We start from the raw sequence: 6,946 nt of genomic DNA on the forward strand, positions 1-6,946 counted from the left end.
CCACGAAAAATCTTGATGTTTCAATATTAAATAATAAGTTTTGCAAACTGACCCAAATTTTAGACCAATTGCTGTCACATGTTTGTTTGGACCAACTAAGATGTAAAATTCTTTAAAAATGAAATTCTTATGCTTTAGACCTAATTATTTTTCCCCTGTGTTTTTAATTCTCCGTGTTTTATAAAAGTAATATGAATCAAGTTTTAATCGGGCAATTATTCATTCGTGATCTTTAAAAGTTACAACGTGAATCATGACTTGTAAAATGTGTATTCTAGGATGAGTTTTCATACATGTGTTTGGTTAATTCATGAGCTTTAATATTGCGAATTTATAATGTTTTATATGACGACAGTAGTACGCATGTTCAGTAATTATGTATCTTAACAAGTGACAAAAATTTAAAACTTAGTTGATAACATGGTTGGTGTGATAGTATGAGTAAAATTGAATAGCTTAAATTAAATTTTAATCGAGGGTGAAATGTTTATAAGAGTCCAGTTGTTTGCATATTTTAAATACAATTGGCATGTTATAATACTTCTGGCGTGTGCATCATATTGACATAGTGGTCGGATATATATAAATATAAAACAATATTGTCATATCTTTGTAAGTTGATGATATTAAAAGTAATTTGATTATTTTAATATACTCGCATAAAAATTATAATAGTTATGTTTAAAAGTTTACACATGGATGGTAGTAATGATTATGTCTAAATGTTCACACATGTAGGATGCATCTGAGTTCTAATGTCTTTCATATGAGTTGTGTGCCATAATTATATTTATTATCTTCATCGTGATAAATTATTTTAGTTGAACCTAAATCTATAACATGATAATTAAATGTGAGTTATTCTTATTGAATATGTTCGTTATTATATTGACATAAAATGCTAATGTGATTTTTTTTGCAATTTTGACACGATATTTGACATATCTATATTCTTGAGTCGTTCTTATCAATTATATTTTAAATAAAGATTGTTTATAATAATTATATTAGCATGATATGTAATGGATATTGGTAAAATTGATGTAGTTAAATACATTTAATCTTTATATCATGGTGTTGGGTGCAGTTTAAATATATTTAATACAAAGAACGGAATTTTAGGTATGATAGTCTCGTATGTTAACTTTCCAAATATCGCTGCTTACTCGCTTGTTTGACCCGACCAATAAGTTGTAAAATTTGCCGATCGATGTGCATTTGTCATTCATGAATAAATCCCAAACCCTTGTTATAAGAATTAAAATATTTCTAGGCTGATAAATAATGCGAACTGGTTGTCCTCATTTAATCGGTGATTCTGTGTCTTGACCTAAATCTGTACAATTAAGTAAAGGAAAGTCAAACTGGACCTATGAGGTTATAAATTTTCATAAATCGAAATGAATAATTACAAATGATTTTACTGGTGACGGTAGCTGTCTTGAGAGAGTTTGTATATTGATTGTCTTTGGTAATGATTCGTTAACTTAAGCGAAAAGTTGAGAATCTTTTATCCTCTTCCAGTTGTTAGCGGTAGTTTGAGAACTTTGGTTATAATAATGAGGGTTACGAGGACGTAACCATGTTTTTAGTTGGGGAGGATTGTAAAATCTTGATGCTTAATTTACACTTGTTTGTAGGTTATAGTTGAACCAAGTTGACCTTTAGTTGTGGGGTACCTATACAAATGATTTCCATGTGTGTTGTTCCTACTTCTGTTAGTTGGTTGATGTGTAAAAGGAGAGTATAGTTAAACTACTGGTATTGAGTTATGAGTTGTGGGGCCTTCGTGCCGAGTTACATTTGCGATCCACTGCGACCATGATTATTGGGTTACTTGAGTTTGAGATCGGAATTTAGATGGAAGATGACGGTGTTCTCAGATGATTATATAGTTGTTATACATTTGTGTTCGCAGGTAGTTATTATTTGTAGTTAATTGGATTAAGAAAAGATGAGTTAAACTTCGGGACGAAGTTTATTTTTAGGAGGGCAGAATGTAACATTCCGTATTTGTTATGTTTAATTGATGTGTCAAAATAGCGTGTTAACCAAGTTAGAAATGCGTGACGTCCGTAAGTACAATATACAATACCTTTCTGTTGTTGAGTATGGGAGCGAACTTCGGGACGAAGTTCATTTTAAGGGGGGAAGACTGTAATACCCCGTATTTTTATATAATTAATTAAACGGTTATTATTGAATTTATAAAAAAATTATTAAACGGATATTATTATATATTAATTATTATACATTTTATGTCACTAATTAAGTCGGGTAAATTATTGAGTCGATAATTTCATTAAGTTATTTTAGTTAACCGCGTTGTATCGATATAAGTTAATCGTGACGGGTTTATCCTACATTCGACTTTTAATAAAATATCTTTATTAAAATATACCATTATTATTATATATTATTATTATTCTAATATTATTATTATTCTATTACTACTACCCATATTAATCAATGGCACGCCTACCATTTCACGCCTACCATACCCACTTTTCTTCTTTATTCTTTCTTTACACCTCTCCTTTCCACTCTTCCTTTCTTTATACATATTTCTTCATCATCAATCATCAACCCACGCAATTCGAGAGAGGGAGAAAGGGCATGTGTGGTCACGGTGCAGCAAGGAAGGGCTAGGGGTGGTCGTCGACGTTCTTAGGCGGCCGTGGTGGCTGTTATGGTGGCGGTAAGGTGAGTTTGTCAATTCCCTTCTCTGTTTTTTTTTGTAATTTCGTCGGGTATTTGTGGGTGTTTCGTGACTTATGGAGGTGTGTATGGTGGTTATGGATAGGGTATATGGGTAAGGTGGTAAGAGTCGAGTAGGATGGTGGTGGTTAGGGTGGTCTTAGGTGGTTGTAGAGGCAGAGAAAGGCGGCATCGATGGGGGGTGGTAAAACGGGTTTGGGTATGGGTTTTAATTTGGTTTACACGGCTATGTTGGGGTGGCACCACCATGGACTCGGGGAGGTCGAAATGGTGGTGCCACGTCTTCTAGGTTACGGGGTTGATGGGGAGAGCGAACGGTGGTAGTTGGGCGGGGATAGGGTGTTGGTTGCGGTGGAGGAAATGAGAGAAACAGTGGGTGTTGGTGAAGCACGGCGTGGAACAAAGCCAAAAGAAGGCCACGGTCGACTCGCCGCGAGAGTCGACCGTGGTGGGGTTGGTTGCGGTGGTGGGGTTGAAGTAGGGAGCAGGTGCGGTGGTAGTGGTGGTGGTATAGGTGGCGCGTGAAGGGTTGAGGTGAGCGTGAAAGGGCGCGCGTGTGTCTTAGTCGATTTGATTCGTTTTCGTTATTGTTTAAGTATCGTAGTTAATTAATTAATTTAATTCCCGAGTGACAGTAAATAATTAAAGACGAGTTGTTTTAATGATTGAAACGGGTTTTTTATTAGTTTAATCATTATAATTCGTTAAACGGTCGTATGCTTAATTAATTAATATTCCGAGTTATTTAATTAATTGAGGACGGGTTTTTATTAGTTTAATCGTTATAATTGTTAATGGGTCGCATTCTTAATTAATTAATACAATTCCCGTGTCATTAAATAATTGGGTTAAGTTAATGCTCGAGTTATTTAATATGATTAGAGTCGGGATTGTTCGAGTTGTTCAAGTGTGGATTCGTTTCATCATATAATTCATTTAAACCGCTAATTATCGTTTTGGTTTAAGTTCCGAGTTAATTAAATAAAATAATAATTAATTAACTAGAAACGGGATATTGAGTCGGGTTGTTAAAAGAGAAAAATTACTATATTGGGAAAGTTCCATTTTAAGAAATTCTACTTAATAACCTTCTATTTTGGGAAATTGGGTCAGATACTAATCGGGTTATTTTAATTACCAATTGGGCATAAGTTGGTGTCGGGATTGTATTTCGGGAAGCTTATATTTTGGGAGATTACTATATTTAGTAGTTGGTAATTATAAATATTATAATTGTTTTAGGTGACGGATTCGTGAAGGATCGATAATCAGATTCGTTGCTTTATTTCTGGACTTCTTAACTGCTTAATTGGATTTGCTGGCACTTGAGGTAGGGAAATACACTTGTCCTACTATCGTTATTGATCGAATTGTGTTGACTGGATTCATGGTTGTTGATTTACGTTATCATTTATATTCGGAAAGGTGATTGACTGATTTGATCGTATTGAGTATGATATCACAACATCGGGTAACTGGCATGACCTTATGATTCATCGGATTCGATGATTTATATACATATTGCATTGCATTAATTACTGTTGAGCATTTCATATACATTGGAGTTGGAGGATGGTGTGGTGGTGATGAGATCGTGATACGATGTGATGTTGTGATAAGGCCCAGGCGGGTTCTGCAGGACCTGCCCTGGTGTCCTCAGCCATTGAGCTGGTATATCGACGACGGTCGATTGTTGTGTCTGCCGGGGATCGGTATGGCCGGGCGTAAGGGGATATGTGATATGAGATTGTGATGAGATGGTGATGGAGGTGGCGGAGTATCATGCATATCATATTTATTGTTTTATTGTTTTCCCTACTCAACTTCGCGGTTGACCCTGTGTATTCGTGAACACCTGTGACGACCCAAATATTGGCGAGCAGACTTGACAGGTTTAAGAGATAGGACGGGAGCTGGATGGGCGTGAGACATTGGATCAGACGACTTAGTAGCTAGATCATCATCTAGAAGACTTTCACTTTTATTTATGTCAGTTTTTGTAATTTGAGTTGAAAAGAGTAATTGTAATAATTAAGTTAAAATTTTACATAAATTGCCTTGGAGTTTAATTTGTTATTCACTACCTCGGGAAACCGAGATGGTAACAGTCCGTTTTATGAGGGAATGTCTTGACGGGGACTTCTTTTATAAACCGGGGTGTTACAATAACTATCAAGTATCATTTTCCTATTCCAAGGCTTGACGACATGCTTGATGAGTTACATGGATCCAAAACCTTTTCTAAGATCGACTTGAGGAGTGGTTATCACCAAATGCGAATGAGAGAAAGGGATAAGTGGAAAACCGCGTTCAAGACTAGACATGGGTTATACAAGTGGACTGTCATACCATTCGGATTAACCAATGCTCCGAGTACCTTTATGCGACTCATGAACGAGGTACTCAAACCATTCTTGGGAAAATTTGTGGTTGTTTATTTAGATGATATCTTGGTTTACAGTCAAAGCAAAGGAGATCGCTTCAAACACCTTCGCAAAGTGTTCGAAACTCTCCGAGGACAAAAGCTATATGGAAAGAAGGAGAAATGTTCATTCTTGGTCGAGAGTGTCATATTTCTCGGCTATGTGGTTTCTAAAGATGGAGTTTCAGTGGACCAATCAAAGATCGAGGCCATTAAGTCATGGCCTACGCTTAAGTCCGTCACAGAGGTTCGGTCTTTCCAAGGACTTGCTTCGTTCTATCGAAGATTCATAAAATATTTCAGCACCATCAGAAGTCCCATCACCGAGTGTTTAAAAAAGGGAACATTTGTATGGACCGAGGCTGCTCAAAAGGCTTTCGAGACGATTATTCAAAAACTTTGCAAGGCACTTTTATTGGCACTCCCAGATTTCACTCAACCATTCGAGATGGAATGTGACACAAGCGGTGTTGGAATTGGAACCATACTAATACAAGGAAAGCGATCCATCGCTTATTTCTCCGAGAAATTGAATGGAGCCAGGCTCAATTACTCGACGTACGACAAAGAATTTTATGCTATCGTGAGAGCTCTTCAACATTGGAGTCACTACCTTTGCCCGAGTCATTTCATCCTGCACTCGGACCACGAATCACTGAAGCACATCAATGGACAACAAAAGTTAAACCCACGGCATGCTAAGTGGGTGGAGTTCCTACAATCCTTTCACTTTTCATCAAAGTATAAACGTAGCAAGAGTAATGTGGTGGCCGATGCTCTCTCACGACGGTACTCATTATTGAACGTGCTCGATGTACGGTTACTTGGATTTGAGGCATTGAAGGATTACTACGAGCATGATCCCGACTTTGGAGAAATCTTCGAGATTTGCAAGTCCGGAACTCATGATGAGTTCATTATTCCAGATGATTTCCTCTTCAAAGGTAATAGATTTTGTGTTCCAAAACTTCCAACTCGGGAACTCCTTATTCGAAAAGCTCATGGAGGTGGACTTGGAGTACATTTCGGGGTAAACAAAACTGTAGATATTCTCAAAGAGCATTTTTATTGGCCCCAACTGCAAAGAGACATGCAGGATGTGATACGAAGGTGGGAACCGTATCAAGTCAAAGAACCGTATCAATCACCAATTGACAAATACATTGATAAGAAGCTACATGATGGGAACTCTAATTTCTTATTGAAGTCAATTTTCATGGGAGTTCATGATGATCTTGTTGCTTCGAGCAACCATTATTTGGATTTTGGTAGAATTGTGCATGGAAGGTGGTGGGAAGGAAATCACAAGAAAGTAAGGCACAAGCAAAGATGGCACAAAATGGTTGTGATTGACAATACTCATTACAAATTCAAATCACCGCAGAGGGATAAACATAAAAACTACATTGAAGAAGATGAGCAGAAGAAGAGATCAACGGGGTGCGTAAACTGCTTCGTGTTCTTAATCAAGTTTGAATCTAACTTCCAAATTTGTTTTGATCCCGGTGGCATCAAAGATGATTCGACTACGTGTTCGGGCTTGTTCGGGTTTACAATATTCATCTTTGATTCCGGCATACTGAGGCTAGAATTGAGGACAATTCCTTTCAAAGAGGGAGGAATTGATGTGAATACGAATCATCTTGATGAAATAATTCTCGAAACAAGCGACCAAGACAACCCGAGTCACCAAGCATGGATCGGTTCGAACAAGAGTCGAGGAAAGTGCATGATCACCCGCCAATGGGACGGGTAGAACCGTGTGGAGAACCGTGTGGAGCAAGGATGAACCTCGAAAATGGGCTA

General features: G+C 37.3%; 1 long non-coding RNA gene across 1 annotated transcript; it reads left to right on the forward strand.

Moving 5' to 3' along the window:
* Positions 1 to 2,485: 2,485 nt before the first annotated feature.
* On the forward strand, positions 2,486 to 4,787 carry LOC141634188 (uncharacterized). The gene is made up of 3 exons (XR_012538950.1): positions 2,486 to 2,703; positions 3,961 to 4,048; positions 4,602 to 4,787. It is a non-coding gene; the product is annotated as an uncharacterized LOC141634188 (long non-coding RNA).
* Positions 4,788 to 6,946: the final 2,159 nt, after the last annotated feature.

The sequence above is a fragment of the Silene latifolia genome, chromosome Y (genome assembly GCF_048544455.1).
Source record: "Silene latifolia isolate original U9 population chromosome Y, ASM4854445v1, whole genome shotgun sequence".
Taxonomy (NCBI): Eukaryota; Viridiplantae; Streptophyta; class Magnoliopsida; order Caryophyllales; family Caryophyllaceae; genus Silene; species Silene latifolia.